General features: G+C 39.4%; 1 non-coding gene across 1 annotated transcript; it reads left to right on the top strand.

The window, feature by feature from the left end:
- Positions 1–12,062: 12,062 nt before the first annotated feature.
- Positions 12,063–12,167, top strand: LOC132650175 (U6 spliceosomal RNA). Its single transcript, XR_009588567.1, has one exon. It is a non-coding gene; the product is annotated as a U6 spliceosomal RNA (small nuclear RNA).
- The last annotated feature ends 9,558 nt before the right edge of the window (positions 12,168–21,725 follow it).

Genomic DNA, 21,725 nt, shown 5'->3' with positions numbered 1-21,725 from the left:
CACCAGTTGAGATAAACTGCTTCCTCATATGTTTTTGACACAAAGAATAAAGAAGAACACTTTATAAACATGATAATGACACTAAAGATCACTTTTTGGGTTAAAAATTATTTTAGATTTATTAATTTTGTGTATTTAAGTGTTTTGTCTGCACATATGCATATGCATCACATTCGTGTCTGGTGGAGGTCAGAAAAGGGCATGGGATCTCTTGGAATGGGAGTTACAAATGGTTATAAACCACCATGTGGGTGCTAGAAATTGAATCTGGATCTTCTGCATGACCAGTAAGTGTTCTTAACCACAGAACCATCTCTCCAGGCCCCCACTTCTCATATTTTAAATGCCTTGCTCAAGAAGTATTTTATAGCTACATATTCAGAATCTTTCTTTGTTTATTCAAGATAGGGCCTTACTATGTAGCTCTGGTTGTCCTGGAACTCACTACACAGACAAAGTTGGCCTCAAACTCAGAGAGACCCACCTGCCTCTGCCTTCCAAGCACATGCACTACTATGCCAAGCATACTCAGAATCTTAAAGGGGCCACAAGTATTTTAACATCTGCCACATCATTTATTTTTTATTTGCAGGAGGAGTTGAAACAACGACAGGACAGGAGCTCCACAAGGACCAAATATATCCGGGAACAAGGGTCTTTTGTGAGACTGTTTCTCCAACCAAGGACCATGTATGCATATAACCTAGAACCCCTGCTCAGATGTAGCCCATGATAGCTCAGTATCCAAGTGTGTTCCCTAGTAAGGGGAACAGGGACTATTTCTGACATGAGCTCAATGGCTGGCTGTTTGACCTCCACCCCCACCCCCACCCTGAGGGAGGAGCAGCCCTGCTAGGCCACAGAGGAGGACTTTGCAGCCAGTCCTAAAGATACCTGATAAGGTAAGGTCTGATGAAAGGAGAGGAGGACCTCCCTTATCAGTGGACTTGGAAAGGGGCAGCGAGGAGATGAGGGAGGGAGGGTGGGATTGGGAGGGAATGAGGGAGCAGGATACAGTTGGGATACAAAGTTAATAGACTGTAACTAATATTAAAAAATAAAAATTTAATAAAAGAAAAAAATTTAAGGTTGTTTTTCTTTTCTCCCCTAAACATAAATCATTCTCGTAAAAACCAACTTAACTATAGAAATTAGCAAAGTAAGGAGAAGTAAGAATAACAAACCAAGAGTAAAGGCTGGGGGAAGAGGAGGGTGAAGTCAGGATAGAACATATGCACAGGGGCGATGATTCACCTGCTTGGGACCACCTCCCCATAAAGAAAGTACAAGGACCCTTTCATGAGGATACCCCTCACTCCCAACATCTGAAAATATTTCAATTCAAAAAGTAAGGGAAAAAAAAAACCTAAAAACACACAACCCGACAAACTACCCAGCCATGACCACCATCCTTAATCAATCATAGTTTCTTCTAATTTATAAAAAGATTAATAAAAATGTTGAAAAAATATTTTCTCATCTTATATTTGTAAAGATAATAGAATTCAGAAGTTTCTTGGAAAACAGACCAGAAATTGCCCTCCAGTTTCCATTCCTTTCATTTCATTTGGAGCTAAGAAGATGAACTTGGTTTTCACTCTCTTCACATCCTTATTTTTTTTAAGTCCTTTTATTTTTTTCCTTTCTTTTTAAGTGATATGTAGCAGGAAAATTTAATTTGAGCAACTTTGATTCTTAAGAGAAAAAAAAAAGCATGTGAATAAACATTGAAATGTTCACCTCAGTCTCGGACCAAACTGCTTGGATCTTTGTAAAAACCAGTTTCGTATGTTAGGAGGAGTTTGAAGCCTTTTTGACCACCTTATGTACCCCTTTCTCCATAGCCATGTAACACATGGAGTTGCTCCCAGCCACCCCCATAAACCCTGCTCTTGTCTTATTTCTTCTAGGCTGGTCTTCCCATTCTCCACCAGCATCCCAAACTTTGTAGCCCTGCTGGTCCTCAGCAAGTATTATTTCATAGGTAAAAATATCACTACATTTCACATCAAAGAAAAAGTAATCAACATTTTTATTTATTTGTTTGTTTGTTTATTATTATGATTTATTCACTTTGGATCCCAGCTGTAGGACCTTCCTTTGTCTCCTTCCTGTCCCACCATCCCTCAGTCTTCTCCCCCTATGCCCCTCCCTTAATCAACATTTTTAAGGAAAGGCAATGCAATGCAAACAGCTTCCTAAGAATTGTATTCTGCTTCAAATGTGCAAATTTTGTTTGTTTGTGTGTGTGTTCACATTGTGGTGAGATGTGTGTGTACAGTAATTTACTTTTCCTTCCCAACTACTATTCCTTTCTCTATCACATCATTTTGTAGAGTTACCTACAGGGTCCTACGTACTGAGAATTTTGGAATTTTTGTTTCTTTAAAAACACAGAATATATCTGGGCACAGTGGTCTTTTCTGAGACTGACACCCCACCAAGAACCACGTATGGATATAACCTAGAACCTCTGCTTGGAATATTGCCTGTGGTACCTCAGTAACCAATTGGTTTCCCATAGTAAGGGGAAGGAGGGACTATTTCTGACAGGAACTCAATGGCAGGCTCTTTGACCTCCCCACCCCCCAAGGGAGGAGCAGTCCTGCTAGGCCACAGAGGAGGACTTTGCAGCCAGTCCTGAAGATACCTGATAAAACAGGGTCAGATGAAAGGGGAGGAGGTCCTCCTCAATCCGTGGACTTGAAAAGGGGCAGGGAGGAGATGAGGGAGGAAGGGAGGGTTTGGGAGGAAATGAAGGCGTGGGATACACCTGGGAAACAGACTTAATAAAATGTAACTAATAATAAAAAAAATTTAAAAAAACACAGAAATATTGTAAGAATATGTTTTCATTTTAATCCCAGGTGTGGAAATATGGGGCTGCTTCAAAGCAGCTGACTATAATTTGCCTGATGCTCGGGTGGGGATATGATTTTACCAGCTGCAGACAGTTTCTGCTATTGGATGACCTATGGAATTCTCGGAACTTTTCAGCGAGTATACAAATGCTAGGGCCCCAAGAGGTGGGGTTGGTAGTTTTTGGAGTGTTGGTGATTGGTTGTTGAGGGTTGTTGGTTGGTTGTTGGTGGTTTTGCTTTGTTAAGTAGTTGTACACAAAGCAGAAATAACAAGAAGAAATTAGCTATCCTGATGGTGAAGACCAAACTTGCACTAAGGAACTCGATGCCCCTAATCAACAGGAAGTAGTATAATGATAACATCATCCCCTTTCTGACTTATGACTTTATTAAGGGATCTCTTTCATTTCCTCTCCATCCATTTTTTTCTTTCATATCTAATATTAGGGGATTAAAGGGGTGGAAAAAGGATAGAGAAAGGTGGAAGAAATAAAAACCCAAAAAGTAGCAAATGCAAGCTACAATCATGGGTAAAAGGTTATTTGCAGGAGTGTAGGCACTTACCAATGACTACACCACTGAAGAAGATGCCTCTCTCCTACCACAGCAACCATGAACAATGCCTATAGATCCTCTAGGAGGGGTGGATCTTCAAAGCCCTACCACTTCGGTACTACCACAGTGGAGGACCTTGTTTCCAGCTAAGGAAACACTAAGGAACAAATCATATCTAAACCTCAATTCACTAACTTAGAAAAGTGTTGGTTGTTCTGTGGTAGGATACTCAAATACACTAACAGCATATACATTCTTGTCTCACACTCTGCTTTGGGGGAAGCCAACTAAAACATTTATGCATGTAAAAGTTAGTGAAATAATTAATGAAAATGGGCCAAAAATTTTAAGGAAAGCAGATATGAGAGGGTATGGAAAGAGGAAATGGAAGAGAGAAATGTTGGAAGTATAATCTAAAATTTTTTTTAAATTTAAATAACAATTGTCAAATGTTGCCTCACTTATTTCACCTATATTAGAGTGTTTAAATGCATTTTTTTTACATTTGTTGGTTTAGTAAAAATAAGAAAAGAAGAGGGACAAGATGGCGGCGCCAGGAGAACACTACATCTGAGGAGCAGGACAACATTTTCCATACAGCGATCAATAGACTGAACTCTGGGCTCTAAAACAACAGCGATCATGTTTCCCAGGTGAGAGGAAATCCCCACGGCATGGAATCAGTCAGGTCCACAGTCAGGTCAACCAGCCAGAACCCGGAAGAGATCTCGGGTCCCGCAGGCACTAGGTCACCAGCCCAGAGCCACATGCCTGTGTGTCCTGATCATCTTCCCAGGCTGAATGGTGGGCACAAAAACACCAGAGACTGGGAGTCCCAGTTGCGAGAAAACCCACAGGGAAGGAAGAAAGCAGTAATGACTTGGGTCACCCAGTCTTTCCCTGGAAAAAGTCTCACACACCGGCGGATAGGAGCTGCAATCACTGATCTGGCCTCCAGCTGCCGGCACAGGCAGTTGTTGCATGCCAGCTATCTGACACAGACAGAGCTGTGTGGCCCAGAGCAACAGAGATTGGGAGTCCCTGTCATGAGAAAACCCCACAGGGAAGGAAGGAAACAGCACTGACTTGGGTCACCCAGGTTTTCTTTGGAAAAAGTCTTCCAGAGCAACGGGTATGAGCCACCATCACTGAACTGGGCTCCAGCTCAGAGCACAGACAGTTGCTGCATGCCCAGCTCTCCAGCACAGACAGAGCTGTGCTCCCCAGGGCACCAGAGACTGGGAGTCACTGTCAGGAGAAATCCTCACAGGGAACGAAACAAAGGGGACAGATTTAGGCCACCCAGTATATCCCTGGAAAAGGCCCCTCAGACCAACCCAACCCAGAAACCTGCTGTGCACCAGAGAGCCTGCTGTTACCAAGAGAGCGGTACCCACCCGCCACAGACTACCAGTTGGGTTGGGTACTGGGGCACCGAGCATCAACCTCAGACCTACAAAATCTCAGAATCCCAGAGATCAACCCCCAGATACTGCTCCAAGGGGCAACCAGTTATCCCTAACAAAACTGACCAAACCACAGGACACACAGGTTACAGCAGCAAATCACTAAATCTATAGCAAGAAAACCAGAAGCAGGGCAGTTGTCTTCAGGATTTCTCTGGGTGAGAGGAGAGCCCTCTCGACTAACAAGGACCACAGTTACCACTCAGTTCTCTATGCCTTAGGTGAGCAGAGGCAACTCCTGAAAAACACCAGCCATCCAGTGGCTATACCCAAAATGCTGAGAAGGCTTCCTTAAGGAAAAACCATCTTCTTGCCAAAGGTATTCTCTCCACCACAGGATTCCAGGAACCACTAGAAAATAACTCCAAACACTTAAGATAGCCCATTGGGTAGAGGCCAGCATAAAAGCTCAACCAACTAAAGACAGAGCAATATGGCATCTCCAGAACAAAGTTATCCAGGGGCAAGTAACCCTGGACACCCCAGCATAATTGAAATTAAAGAAGATGACCTAACATCTATGCTCATGAAGAGGATAACAGAGGAAACAAATAAAATGTGTGAAGACGTAAAGGAAGATAAACTCAAACAGATTACAGCCGTCTGTAAAGAAATCTGTACAAAGTCCTAATTTATTTCTAATATCAGAGATCAGACCTCTCCTCTTGCCTGATGCGTCTAAAACAAAAAAGGGGAACTGTAGAGAGCTGCATAATGCCGCGCCTTAAAGATGGAGCTGGTTTCCGCCTTCCACCTTCCCGATGGTGAGTGCTCTCTGTCACGAACAATTCCACATTTGGCTAAGGCTGAGGATCTGGCTTGCTTCCATGTATTTGGACCTATCTGCATTGCCCACGTGGCATGCTGGGGTTGGCTACCCAGAGGCTATTTAAGCTGTGGGCTGGCTTTCCCCAGGGTCAGATGATTGTTCAAGGTTCCTGAATAAACTGCATTGAGAAAAAAAAAAAAGAAAGAAATAGAGGAAGATAAAACCAAACAGGTTATGGCCATCCGTAAAGAAATACAAGAAGTTGCAGCCACAGTTTGTGACCTTTAGAGAGGAAATGCTTAAATCACTGAAAGAAATAAAAAAACAGAGGATTGTGCAAAAAAAAAAAAAAAAAAAAAAAAAAAAAAAAAAAAAACAGTTGAAGGAATTGAAGGAAAATAGAGTCAGACAAGTGAGGGAAATCAACAAAATGGTTCAAGACCTGAAGATAGAATTGGAAAAATTAAAGAAAACACAAATGGATGAAATTGTGGAGAGAAAGAACTTAGGGAAGAAAACAGGAACTACAGAGGTAAGCATAACCAATGGACTACAAGAGATGGAAGAAAGAATCTCAGGTGTGGAAGATACAATGGAAGAAATCAATGTATCTGTCAAAGAAAATGTTAAATCTAAAAAATTCCTGACACAGACCGTCCAAGAAATTCAAGACAACATAAAAAGACAAATCCTAAGAATAATAGGTATAGAGGAAAAAGAAGATTCCCTGAACCAAGGCCCAGAAAATATTTTCAACAAAATCATTGAAGAAAATTTCCCCAACTTAAAGGAGAGGCCAATAAGAATACAAGAGGCCTACAGAACACCAAATAAATTAGACCAGAAAATAAAATCCTCCCGACACATAATAATCAAAACAGTAAGTATAGAGAACAAAGAAAAAAATACTAAAAGCTGCAAGGGGAAAAGGCCAAGTAACATATAATGGCAAATCCATTAGAATCACACCTGAGTTTTCAACAGAGACTATGAAAGGCAGAAGGGCCTGGAAGGATATCATGCACAACCTAAGAGAAAACAGATGTCAGCTCAGACTACTATACCAGCAAAACTCTCAGTCCTCATAGATGGAGAAAACTAGATATTCAATGACAAAAACAAATTTCAACAATACCTACCTACACACAAATGCAGCGTTACAGAAGACAATAGAAGGGAAAATACAACCCAAGAAAATTAGCTACATTCAAGAAAACACAGGAAATAATTAACCTCACTATAGTAAAACAAAGAGCAACCAAGCACACAACCTCATGACCACAGACAACATCAAAATCAAAGGATCTAACAGCCACTGGTCTCTCAACATCAATGGACTCAATTCTCCAATAAAAAGACACAGACTAACAGAATGGATGCTTAAACAAAACCCAGAAATCTGTTGCATACAAGAAACACACCTAAGTCTCAAAGATAGGCATTAACTGAGGGTAAAGGGTTGGAAGACAGCTTTCCAAGCAAATGGAATCAAGAAGCAAGCAGGAGTAGCCATTCTAATATCTGATAAAATAGACTTTCAACCAAAATTAATAAAAAGAGATGGGAAGGATATTTCATACACATCAAGGGAAAATTCCACGAGCAAGACAACACAATCCTGAACATCTATGCCCCAAATACAAAACCACAAATAGATCTCCACACATTAATAGTGGGAGACTTCAACACCCCACTCTCAACAAAGGACAGGTCAACAAAACAGAAATTAAACAAAGAAACAATGTCTCTAACAGAGGCAATGAATTAAATGGACCTAACAGACATTTACAGAACCTTACACCCAAAAACAAAAGAATTTACCTTCTTCTCAGCACCTCATGGAACCTTCTCCAAAATAGACCATATAGTGGATCACAAATCGAGCCTCAACAGATACAAGAAGATTGACATGATCCTTTGTATCCTGTCTGATCACCATGGAATAAAGCTGGACCTCAACAACAACAGAAATAGCAAAAAGCCTACACACACATGGAAACTGAACAACATGCTCCTAAATGACATCTGAGTCAGGGAGAAAAAAAGAAAGACATTAAAGTCTTCCTAGAACTCAATGAAAATGAAGACACAACATACCCAAACTTGTGGGACACAATGAAAGCAGTGCTAGAGGAAAGTTCATAGCACTAAGTGCCTTCAAGAAGAAATTCGAGACAGCTCATTCAAGCAACTTAATGGCTCACTTAAAAAACCTAGAAAAAGAAGAAGCAGACACACCAAAAAGGAGTAGATGGCTGGAAATAATCAAACTCACGGCTGAAATCAATTAGAAACAAATAAAACAATTCAAATTCAATAAATGAAACAAGAGCTGGTTCTTTGAGAAAATCAACAAGATTGACAAACCCTTAGCCAAACTAACTAAAAGGCAGAGAGACACCATCCAAATCAACAAAATCAGAAATAAAAAGGGGGACATAACTACAGACACTGAGGAAATCCAATCATTTGGACTTACTTCAAAAGTCTATAGGGAACAAAATTTGAAAATCTAAATGAAATGGACAATTTTCTTCATCGATTTGACTTACCAAAGCTGAATCAGGACCAGGTAAATCAAATAAATAGTCCAATATCCCCTAAGGAAATAGAAGTGGTCATCAAAAGTCTCCCATCCAAAAAAAAGCCCAGGACCAGATGGTTTCAGTGCAGGATTCTACCAGACCTTCAAAGAAGAGCTAACTCCAGTTCTCTTCAAACTATTCCACAAAATAGAAACAGAAGGAACACTACCAAACTCATTCTATGAAGCCACAGTCACCTTGGTACCTAAACCTCACAAAGACCCAATGAAAAAAGAGAATTTCAGGCCAATCTCCATTATAAACATTGATGCAAAAATACTCAACAAAATACTTGCAAATGGAATACAAGAACACATCAAAGCTATCATCCACTATGACCAAGTAGGCTTCATCCCAGGTATGCAGGGGTGGTTCAATATACGGAAATCCATCAATGTGATCCACCATATTAACAAACTGAAACAAAAAAAAAAAACACATGATAATCTCCCTACATACTAAAAAAGTATTTGACAAAATCCAACAGCCATTCATGTTTAAAGTCTTGGAGAGATCAGGGATACAAGGCACATATCTAAACATAGTAAAGGCGATATACAGCAAGCCTATAGCCAACATCAAAATGAATGGAGAGAAACTTAAAGCAATCCGACGGAAATCAGGGACAAGGCAAGGCTACCCACTCTCTCCATATCTCTTCAACATAGTTCTGGAAGTCCTTGCTAGAGCAATAAGACAGTTGAAGGATATCAAGGGGATACAAATTGGAAAGGAAGAAGTCAAATTATCACTATTTGCAGATGATATGATAGTATATATGAGTGACCGCAAAAACTCTACCAGGGAACTCCTACAGCTGATAAACAACTTCAGCAATGTGGCTGGATACAAAATTAACTCAAAAAAAAAAAAAAATCAGTAGCCCTCCTGTATACAAAAGACAAAAGGGCTGAGAAAGAAATTAGGGAAACAACACCCTTCACAATAGCCACAAATGACATAAAGTACCTTGGTGTAACCCTAACCAAGTCAAAGATTTGTATGAAAAAAATTCAAGTATCTAAAGAAAGAATTAGAAGAAGATATCAGAAGATGGAAAGATCTCCCATGCTCATGGCTTAGCAGGATTAACATGGTAAAAATGGCCATCTTACCAAAAGCAATCTACAGATTCAAAGCAATTCCCATCAAATTACCAACACAATTCTTTACAGACCTGGAAAGAAAAATTCTCAATTTCATATGCAATAACAAGAAACCCAGAATTGCTAAAACAATCTTCTACAATAAAAGATCTTCTGGGGGTATCTCCATCCCTGATCTTAAGCTGTACTATAGAGCAACAGTAATAAAAACTGCATGGCACTGGCATAGAAACAGACTGGTGGATCAATGGAACCGAACAGAAGACCCAGAAATAAACCCAAACACTTAAGGACACATAATCTTTGACAAAGATGGCAAAACCATACAATGGAAAAAAGATAGCATCTTCAACAAATGGTGCTAGTCTAACTGGATATCTACATGTAGAAAAAATGCAAATAGATCCATACTTCTCATCCTGCACAAAACTAAAGTCCAAGTGGATCAAAGACCTCAACATAAAACCAGACACATTAAATCGATTAGAAGAAAAAGTGGGGGAAACCCTAGAACTCATTGGTACAGGAGACAACTTCCTGAACAGAACACCAACAGCACAGGCTCTAAGAGCAACAATCAATAAATAGGACTTCACGAAATTGAAAAATTTCTGTAAAGCAAAGGACACTATCATCAAAACAAAAGGACTACCTACAGATTGGGAAAAAATCTTCACCAATCCTTTATCTGACAGCAGGCTAATATCCAGTATATATAAAGAACTAAAGAAGCTGAAAAGCAGCAAAACAAGTAATCCAATTAAAAAAATGGGGAACAGAGCTAAACAGAGAATTTTCAATAGAGGAATATCTAAAGGCAGAGAAACACTTAAAGAAATGCTCATCCTCATTAGCCATCAGGGAAATGCAAATCAAAACGACCCTGAGATTTCACCTTACACCCATCAGAATGGCCAAGATGAAAAACTCAAGTGACAACAAATGCTGGAGAGGTTGTGGAGAAAGAGGAACCCTCCTCCACTGCTGGTGAGAATGTAAACTTGTACAACCACTCTGAAAATCAATCTGATGCTTTCTCAGACAACTAGGAATAGTGCTTCCTTAAGATCCAGCCATACCACTCCTAAGCATATATCCAAAAGAGGCTCAAGTATACAATAAGGACATTTGCTCAACCATGTTTGTACCAGCTTTATTTGTAATAGCCAGAAGCTGGAAACAGCCCAGATGCCCTGAAAAATGGATGCAGAGATTGTGGTACAGCTACACAATGGAGTATACTCAGCAATGAAAAATAAGGAAATCATGAAATTTGCAGGTAAATGGTGGGAATTGGAAAGGATCATCCTGAGTGAGCTGTCCCAGAAGCAGAAAGACACACATGGTCACTCATATAGACATGTAATATAGGATAAACCTACTAAAATCTGTACATCTAAAGAAACTAATCAAGAAAGAGGACCCTGACTAAAACACTCAATCCCCATTCCAAAAGGCAAAGAGGATGGACATCAGAAGAAGAAGAAAACAGGAAACAACCTAGGGCCTCTGAAAGGCTCTGACCTGAAGACTATCAAAGCAGCTGCTGAGACTTATGACCAACTGTTGGGCTGACTGCATGGAATCTTATGTAAGAAGTGGGAAATAGTAAGATCTGGAGAGGTCAGGAACTCCACAAGGAGAGCAACAGAACAAGAAAATTTGAACACAGGGGTCTTCCCAGAGACTCATACTCCAACCAAGTACCAAGCATGGAGATAACCTTAGAACCCCTACACAGATGTAGCCCATGGCAGTTTAGTGTTCAAGTGGGTTACATAGTAATGGGAAGAGGGACTGCCTCTGACCTAATCTGATTGGCCTGCTCTTTGATCACCTCCCCCTGAGGGGGGAGCAGCTTTACCAGGCCACAGAAGATGACAATGCAGCCACTCCTGATGTGATCTTATAGACTAAGATCAGAAGGAAAGAGAGTAAGACCTCCCCTATCAGTGGAGTTGGGGAGGGGCATGCATGAAGAAGGGAGAGGGATGTTGGGACAGGGAGGGGAAGAGGGAGGGGCGTATGGGTGGATTCAAAGTGAATAAAGCGTAATTGATAAAATAAAATTTAAAAAAAAAACGAAGTAAGATAGAAGCCATCTCCATATGGGAACTTCAGTGATCATTGCCACAACAGACCTTCACATCCTCGTGAAATGTTGTCCCTAAATATGATTCTTTTCTCGAATATAAACACATACCCCAGTAAAAAGCATATTGGCTGTTTATTACATTAATGTTATGGGGATAACATGTGATAGAGTTTCTTTTCAGATTAGTTTAACCATGGTATGAATAAGGTGCTTGTTATAGGGCCTTTGCGAACATATATGAGAAACACCATCTAAAGGCTCCACAGGAGAGTCCAGATCTGTCTGAAAATATTACGGTAATGCATACTGATTTCTGTGTACAGATGTACATTCATTTTCTGAAGAAAAAATTCAGTAAATTTAACCTCCCTTTAGAGAAAACTGTTGACAAAAATAAAGTTAAAAGGCAGTGATAAGAGATTATCAGGCTCCATGACCTCTGGGTAAGAATGATTTTGTTGATAAGAAGGAAGCCAATGGAAGTGTTTAAATCATTCTAATGAGCTGATCCTCATTGTCACCAAATCGCACAGTTAACTTCATTATGTGAGTCTAACTAGAACTGATATGATTATAATGTTCCATCCTCAAGGTCTCATTTATTTTTTTAAAACTTTTTTTCTCTTACTCACTTCAGCAGCACACATATTAAATTGGAGTGATACACAGAAGATTGGCATGGCTCCTGCATAAGAATGACACTCAAATTCATGAAGCATTACATATTTTTTTTAAAGGCAGACCTATCAGATTCACACCAGGCTGCTCAACAGAGACTATGAAAGCCAGAAGAGCCTGGGCAGATATCATGCAGACACTAAGATATCACAGATGCCAACCCAGAGTATTATATCCAGGAAAACTTTCAGTCAACAGAGATGGAGAAAACAAAATATTCCATAACATAACTAAATTTAAACAATACATAAGTAGCAATCCAGCCCTACAAAAGATACTAGAAGGAAAACTCCAACCCAACAAGATCAACTACACTCAAGAAAACACTGGATGAAGACACCTTCACAACAACAACAAAAAAAAAATCAAAAGAAAACAAGCACACAAACACACTATCACCAACAATTCCACATTCAAAGGAACTAACAAGCATTGGTCACTAATATCTTGTAACATCAACAGTCTCAACTCTCTAATAAAAAGACACAGACTAACAGAATAGTTGTGGAAACAGGATCCAGGATTCTGCTGCATCCAAGAAATACAATTCTACAATAAAGAGAGACAGTTCTAACTCATAGTAAAAGGCTTGAAAAAGGTTTTCCAAGCAAATGGACCCAAGAAGCAAGTTGGAGTAGCCATCCTAATATCTAATAAAATAGACTTCCAAGCAAAACTAATCAAAAGAGATGAAGAAGGAAACTTCATTCTCATCAAAGGAAAAATCCACCAGGAGGACATCACAATCCTGAACATCTATGCACCAAACACAAGGACCCTTGCATTTGTTAAAAAAAAAAAAAAAAAAAAAAAAAAAAACATTATTTAAGCTTAAATCACACATTGCTCCCAACATCTTAACAGTGGGAGACTTCAACACTCCACTCTCACCAAGGGAAAGATCACTAACATAGAAGCTTAACAGAGAAATAATAACCCTTACAGAGGTCTTAAATCAAAAGGACCTGATAAGTGTCTACAGAACTTTAAACCCAAACAAAAAGAATACACCTTCTTCACAGCACCTCATGGAACCCTCTCCAAAATTGACAATATAGTCATGCACAAACCAAGATTTAACACACACAAGGAGATTTATATAATCCATTGTATCCTACCAGACTACCATGGCTTAAAACTAGACCTCAACAACAAAAGAAATAGCGAAAAACTTACACACACATGAAAACTGAACAACTCTCTACTCAATGACAAGTGGGTCAGAGAAGAAATAAAGAAAGTAATTAAAGACTTCCTAAAATTCAATAAAAATGAAGATACAACTTACCCTAACTTATGGGACATAATGAAAGCAATGCTAAAAGGAAAGTTCATAGCATTAAGTGCCTTCATAAAGAAACTCATGCAAGCAACTTAACAGCACACCTAAAAGTACTAGAAAAAAACAGAAGCAGACACACTCAAGAGGTATAGATGGCTGGAAATAAACTCAGGGCTAAAATCAATGAATTACAAATAAAGAGAACAATTCAAAGAACCAACGAAACCAAAACCTGGTTCTTTAAGAAATGCAACAAGATAGACAAACCCTTAGACAAACTAACTAAAAAGCAAATGAACACTATTCAAATCAACAAAATCAGAAAGGAAAATGGGGACATAACAACAGACATTGAGGAAATCCAAAGAATCATTAGGTCTCACTTCAAAAGCCTATATGCAATAAAATTTGAAAATCTAAATGAAATACCCAATTTCCTTGATAGATTCCACTAACCAAAGCTGAATTAAGGCTAGGTAAGTAAATTAAGTAGTCCTATATCCCTAAGGAAATAGAAGCAGTCATCAAAATTCTCCCATCCAAAAAAAAAAAAAAAACCAAAACAAAACAAAAAAGCCCAGGGCCAGATTGTTTCAGCACAGTATTCTACCAAATCTTCAAAGAAGTGCTAACTCCAATTCTCTTCAAACTATTCCACAAAATAGAAAAATAGAAACAGAAGGGAAATTACGGACCTCTTTCTATGAAGCCCACAGTCACCTTGATACCTAAACCACACAAAAACCCAATAAAGAAAGAGAATTTCAGACCAATCTCGTTTATGAACAGTGACAAAAAAATACTCAATAAATACAAACCAAATCCAAGAACACAATAAAGATATCATCCACCATGACTTAGTAGGCTTCCTTTCAGGCATTCAGGGGTGGTTCAACACACAAAGATCCATCAATGTGATCTACCACATAAGCAAACTGAAAAGAAAACGCACACACACACACACACACACACAAACACACACACACACAATTATCTCCTTAGGTACCAAGAAAGTATTTGACAAAATCCAACAGCCATTCATGTTTAAAGTCTTAGAGAGATCAGCGATACAAGGCATATATCTAAACATAGTAAAGGCCATATACAGCAAGCCTATAGCCAACATCAAACTAAATGGAAAGACACTTAAATCAGTCCCACTGAAATCAGGCTGGCCAATCTCTCTGTATCTCTTCAACATAGTACTGGTAGTCCTACCTAGAGTAATAAGACAACTAGAGGAGATCTAGGGGATACAAATCAGAAAAGAAGATGATATAGTATCACTATTCATAAATGATATGATAGTATATATGAGTGACCCCAAAAATTCTACCAGAGAACTCCTTCAACTAATAAATACCTTCAGCAAAGTAGCTGAATACAAAATTAACCCTCCTGTATATGATAGATAAAAGGGCTGAGAAAGAAATTAGGGAAACAACACCCTTCACAATAGCCACTAATAACATAAAGTACCTTGGTGTCACTCTAACCAAACAAGTGAAACAGATGTATGAAAAAACTTCAAATCTCTGAAGAAAGAAATTGAAGAAGATATCAGAAGATGGAAAGATCACCCATGCTCATGGCTCGGTAGGAATAACATAGTGAAAATGTCAATCCTACAAAAAGAAATCTACAGTTTCAATGCAATTCCCATCAAAACACCAACACAATTTTTTACAGACATGATGATACAATTCTGAATTTCACATGGGAAACAAAAAACCCAGAATAGCTAAAAAATATCCTGAACAATAAAAGATCTTCTGGAAGTATTTCCATCCCTCATCTCAAGCTGTACTATAGAGCAAGAGTAATAAAAACGGCATGGGACTGGCATAGAAATAGACTGGTGGATCAAGGGAACAGAATAGAAGACTGAGAAATAAACTCACACACCTACAGATACCTGATTTTTGACAAAGATGCCAAAACCATAAAATAAAAAGAAGATAGCATCTTCAATAAATGATGCTGGTCTAAGTGGATGTTTATATTAGAAAATGCAAATAGACCCATATTTACCATGCTACACTAAAATAAAGTCCAAGTGGATCATAGACCTCAAAATAAAACCAGACACAATAATCCTGTTAGAAGAAAAAATGGGGGAGAGCCTGGAACTCATTGGCACGGGAGACAACTTCCTGAACAGAATACCAACAGCACAGGTTCTAAGATCTACAATTAATAAATGGGACCTTATGAAACTGAAAAGTTTCTGTAAAGCAAAGGACACGGTCAAAAGAACAAAATGACAGCCTACAGACTGGGAAAAGATCTTCACCAACCCTATATCTGACAGAGGGCTAACATCCAGAATATATAAAGAACTCAAGAAGTTAAACACCAAGTAATCCAATTTAAAAATGGGGTACAAAGCTAAACAGAGAATTTTCAACAGAGGAATAAATAGAATGGCACAGAAACACTTATAGACATGCTCAACATCCTTAGTCATAGGGAAATGCAAATCAAAACGACCCTGGGATTCCATCTCACTCTCACCATAATGGTTAAGACCAAAAACTCAAGGGATGATACATGCTTGGAGAGGTTGCAGTAAAAGGAGAACTCTCCTCCATTGCTGGTGGGAATGTAACCTTGTACAACCACTTTGGAAATCAATCTGGTGCTTTCTCAGAAAATTAAGAATAGTGCTACCTCAAGATCCAGTTAAACCACTCCTGGGCATATATCTGAATGATGCTCAACCATACAAGGACATTTGTTCAACTATGTTTATAGCAGCTTTTGAAAGGATTAAATTAGCAGAACCAACTCTATGTTGATTCTCAGACTCCATCCAAGGTTTGCTTGTCCCTGAAGTACTGTGGCTCCCACCCTTGAGTTCTGAAAAGAAAGGAAGGAAGGAAGGAAGGAAGGAAGGAAGGAAGGAAGGAAGGAAGGAAGGAAAGAAAGAAAAAAAAACACAGAATATCCTTTGATAAAGACAGGAACAGTTAAGGAAAACATAAGTTGTTCCCAGGGTCACAATGTTCCTCTTGGCAATCTGTCCCTCTCTGTGGTTTGGCCAGGTGCAGTTAACCAACAAGTCAAAGTGCATTTCATTTCTTTACCTTTGGTCCAGTCATGTAGCACTGAGGCATAGAAGCTCCTACTTGTGGTTTTTCCCTTTAAAAACCCTGTTCCCTTGGAGCCGACTGTCGCTCTCCCAACCTGCTGTGTTGGAGAGATAGTGACCCAAGCTTGAGCTTGTAAATAAAAAGATTCTCTTGTACTTGCATCGGTCTCATGCTCCTGGTGGTCTCAGGGGTCTTACAATCTGGGCACAACACTTTATTCATAATAGCCAGAATCTGAAAAAAAAAAAACAAAACTATATGTCCCTCAACTGAAGAATGGATACAGAAATTGTGGTAAATTTACACAATGGAATACTACTCAGCAAGTAAAAGCAAGGAAGTCATGAAATTTGCAGGCAAATGGATAGAACTAGAAAGGATCATCCTGAGTGAGGTAACTCAGAAGCAGAAAGACATATATGCGATACTCTGACTTAAAATTGGATATTAGACATATGATATAGGATAAATATACTAAAATCTATAGTCCTAAAGAAGCTAACCAGCAAGGAGGACCCTAAGGAAGATGCTGAAACCTCACTCATAAGGGCAAACAAGGGTAGACATCAGAAGTAAGAGAAGGGAGGAGACAAGATAGACAGGGGGCCTCTGAAAGACTCTACTCATCAGGGTATAAAAGCAGATGCTGAGAATCATAGCCAGACTTTGAGCAGAGTACAGGTAACCTTGTGGAGGAAGTGAGAGATAGAAAGACCTGGAGGGGACAGGAGCTCCACAAGGAGACCAACAGAGCCAAAAATCCTAGGCCTGGGGGGTCAGGGTGGGGGCTGCACATACTGGAGCCCCCAACCAAGGACCATTCATGGAGAGTACCTAGACAACTCCCCCCCACGCTCAGATGAAGTCCATAGGCTCTCAGTTTCCAAGTAGTTTCCCTAGTAAGAGGAGCAGGGGCTGTCTCTGACATGAGCTCAGTGGCTGGCTGTTTGATCATCTCTCCTTGTGAGGTGCAGCCTTGCCAGGCCACATAGAAAGATGGTTCAGCCAGCCCTGATAATACCTGATACGGTAGGGTCAGATAGAAGAAGAGGAGGTCCTCCCCTATCAGTGGACTATAGGCAGGGCCTAGGAGGAGAATATGGAGTGTGGGTACGACTGGAAGGAGATGAGGGGGGCTACAGCCAGGATATAAAGTGAATAAATTGTAGTAATTAATTAATTAAACTTTTTTTTCTCTTCCAAGCCTAGTTTTTGTTTTTTTTTTTTTTTGTTTTTTTTTTTTTTTTCTCCCCAAGACCTAGTTTTCAGCATCTGGATTTGATGATCTGGTCCCAATTTTCCCCTCAAAGCAATGACTCCTTGTCTCAAAGAACTTTTGGGACTTTGCCAACCAACAGGAAAGGGTTTAGATTACAGTATGTGCTCTTTCCAGAATAGCCCCATTCTCCCAGAGAGTTCTCTGCCCCTTAATTTGGTGCATTTCCAGGAATGTGAAAGATTCAGGGCCAGCTGTCAATGAAGCAGTTCCTTCCACCTGCATCTTGTCCAGCCCCTAAATTACTAACTCAGAAAGGAAGTTGGAAAGTTAAAGAGACACACTTTTTTCTAAAGAGCCTTAATTAGGTTTGGCATTGCTTTTGTAAGGGTGTCTTTTTTTTTTTTCTCTTTCCCTATTAACAAAGAACTATTTGTACATCACAAATAAAGTAGAGGAAGAAAATTACATATTAAAATCATTTCCACTTAAGCAACTAAGACAAAAAATAATGGTACAGGTGGCTTTTTAAAAGGAAGAGAGAAAAAAAACCAACTACATAAGCCATTTTCTTGAATAGGCTTTTAACTAGCCTTAGTGCAGCTGCAAGGACGCATTTAATGTTCCTTTGATTTATTACCCTAAGGCGATATTCTCAGCCATCATCTGCAGAAGAGGCCTGAGTAGTATGTAGAATGGAAGACTAAGAACATAGTGGAATGGGCTAAATTTCCCATGTGATTTCCATTTTCTTTCTGATTGTATGCTTCAAGTCTTTTTTTTTTTTTTTTTGAAAGATGTTTAGCTGCCATGAATAACACAAAAGCACACTGCCCTGGAGCCAAGAACTGAGACTGCTATCAAGGAGAGGAGCTGCTAGCATCCTCCATACTGCAAAGGTGATTCTTTTTGTTGTTGTTAAATTTTTTTTGATCCTCATATTGTTACTTCTCTATTTTTCATTTATTTATTTATTTATTACAATTTTTTTTACTTTGTATCCCCGCTATATCTCCCTCCCTTGTCTCCTCCTAATCCCATCCACCCTCCTTCTTCTCCCCCTATGCCCCTCCCAATTCCACTGATAGGGGAGGTCCTCCTCCCCTTCTATCTGACCCTAGCCTATCAGGTCTCATCAGGGCTGGCTGAATCATCTTCCTCTGTGGCCTGGCAATACTGAGACTCATAGTCAAACTTTGAGCAGAGTGCAGGAATGGTGATATTTTCTACCAGCAGCAATTAGTACAAAATACCTTCCTTGACTTACAAAGCTATTCATGACTTTCACAGAGTGCCCCTGGACGCGATCACAATAGTTAGTAAAGAGCAGCTATTGTACCAAGTACTATGTGTCAAGAAAAGTTCTGGGCCATTTATTAGGATTGTTTCACTTAATCTTCTATTTATCACGTCTGTTGTATAGATGAGGAAACTTTAGCTGAGTGGTTAAAGTCACTTTACTCATGGTCACAAAGCCTGTGAGAAGAAAGCTGAGAATGAGTTTTTTATTTCTATGATTACAATAGTAATGTTTTTAACTACCACACAATTTTAAGACCTTTCTTTTCTTCTAGTATTCCTCTCTGATGACAAATATAATATGGAAGCAGGCAACGTGATAGCCCCCCAGCTGCAATAGCAATCTAATTACAAAACTCACCTATGCCTTTCCTCAGATATGTGTGAAAAGTTCTACCAAACAAACACGTGTATATCTGGCTTCTCCATCAAATACGTCTATAAAGTGGTGATGCTTATTTATTTGCAGAAGCATCTTAGACTGTATCTCAGGTTGCTCTCAAACTTGCAGCAATCCTCCTGCCACACTGTAATTGGTACTAGAAATAAAAGCATGCACCACCACACACAGCCTGTGGTACTTATGGTGAAAATGATTTCTGATTTTCCTCATTTTATCTGCTCAAACTCTTTTTTTATATTATTTTTTATTTTTTAATTTTTATATTAATTACAGTTTATTTACTTTGTATCCCAGCTGTATCTAGCAGTGTATCAAAGCAGATACTGAGACTCATAACCAAAACTTCGGCAGAGTGCAGGGAATCATATGAAAGAAGGGGGAGTTAGTAAGACCTGGAGAGGACAGGAGCGCCACAAGGACCATATATGTCTGGGCACAGGGGTCTTTTATAAGACGGTTTCCCCAACAAAGGACCATCTATGGATATAACCTAGAACCCCTGCTCGAACGTAGCCGATTGTACCTCAGTATCCAAGTGCGTACCCTAGTAAAGGGAACAGGGACTACTTCTGATATGAACTCAAACTCTCTTATAAACATGCACATGAACATGCATCCTTATTCTTACTAGATGTCAAACATTATATTGATTAATTTACACACATTTTCCTCACTTGATTCTCTGAAGTAAACCTGTGAGGTAATTACTACTGTTATCCCTGTTAAATATTTAACAAAACTGATGATCTAAAATCTTCTGCCATTTACTTACGCAGATAAAGGAGCCAGGGTTTGAAATCAGCTATATTTGTCTTGAGAGCTCCAAACCGTAAAGCGCTACACTCTACTTCCCTTTTTCATAACAGTGATAAATCATGTTGCTAATAGACAACAATGATACTGTGTGATAAGAATGGAACTTTATCTTTGTAGTGTTCTCAAGTTAATAGCTTCAGTATCATCATGAGAAATACAACAGACAAATACCAGTAAAGGAACACTGTACTCTTCCAAATTGTCAAGGCCATGAAAAATAAGAACTCGGGTGACATCTGCAGAATTGATACAAACACGAACTCCAAAGATCCCTTTCACCACATAAACAAAGAATAAATAACCAAAGCTGCCACCATCAACTTTTCCTGAACTATGGATACTAAAAGCTTGCAAAAGGGAGAGTTGTACTTAGTAACAGTAACAAGCAGCTGCACTGTGGCCATGGACGTTTCTGGTATTTTTTTTTCAATGCAGTTTATTCAGGAACCTTGAACAATCATCTGACCCTGGGGAAAGCCAGCCCACAGCTTAAATAGCCTCTGGGTAGTCAACCCCAGCATGCCTTGTGGGCAATGCAGCTAGGTCCACATACACTCAGTAGAAAGTCCCAATTTATTTCTAATATCAGAGATCAGACCTCTACTCTTGCCTGATGCGTCTAAAACAAAAAGGGGGAACTGCAGAGAGCTGCGTAATGCCGCGCCTTAAAGATGGAGCTGGTTTCCGCCTTCCACCTTCCCGATGGTGAGTGCTCTCTGACACGAACAACTCCACATTTGGCTAAGGCCAAGGATCTGGCTTGTTTCTGGTATTTTTACCTACCTTTGGTATAGCCCTTGTTCCTACTTCAGCAGCAACCACAAACAGAGCAGTCCAAAACAGTCCAAAGCAGTACCAGTTCTCAGTGCTGAAGAGATCAAAAAATGAACCATATTGTCAAAGACTTGTGTTGTTATTGTTGTTTATTTACTTTGCAATTCTCTGAAAGAACAATAAAGAACGTTTATTTAGTCTAACTTAGTCTGAAATGACTAACCAAAGGGCAATTGTTGAAAAGAACTAAAAGGAAATATATTAGTCACTGTCACCTGGGATCAGGGATAATGTTTAAGGCAAACAATAAACCAGCCTGAACTCTTGAGAGGAAAGGCTGAGGAGGAAACATTGTGAGGATTATGAGTTCTTGAAAAGTTTATTCCTATTCTTAGAAATCTGGAAGCCCAGACTAGATATATACTTGCAGAAGAGTTCACACTCTTCCATATGCCTGATGATGTACACTATTATATAATTTAAAGAAAACTGAGGAAGATGAAATTGCAGTCAGTGGATCCCTGTATTTGAAATTATTCGAGGTTCTACTTTTAGCCATTATCAAAAGTTCTTATGGAACTAGTTATAGTGGAGTATTGACTCCACCTTTAAGGGCACAGGTGGAAAGCATCAGTAGTGGTGGGGTGAGCTTCCACTAACATCTATTGGATTTGCCAGCACTTTGTAATTTTAGAGCTCTCAGCCTCCTGAACTTCAAGAACCCACAT

The sequence above is a fragment of the Meriones unguiculatus genome, chromosome X (assembly GCF_030254825.1).
Source record: "Meriones unguiculatus strain TT.TT164.6M chromosome X, Bangor_MerUng_6.1, whole genome shotgun sequence".
NCBI classification, from domain to species: Eukaryota; Metazoa; Chordata; class Mammalia; order Rodentia; family Muridae; genus Meriones; species Meriones unguiculatus.
The sequence above is the reverse complement of the archived record's forward strand: the minus strand, read 5'-3'. Positions and strand labels throughout refer to the sequence as shown.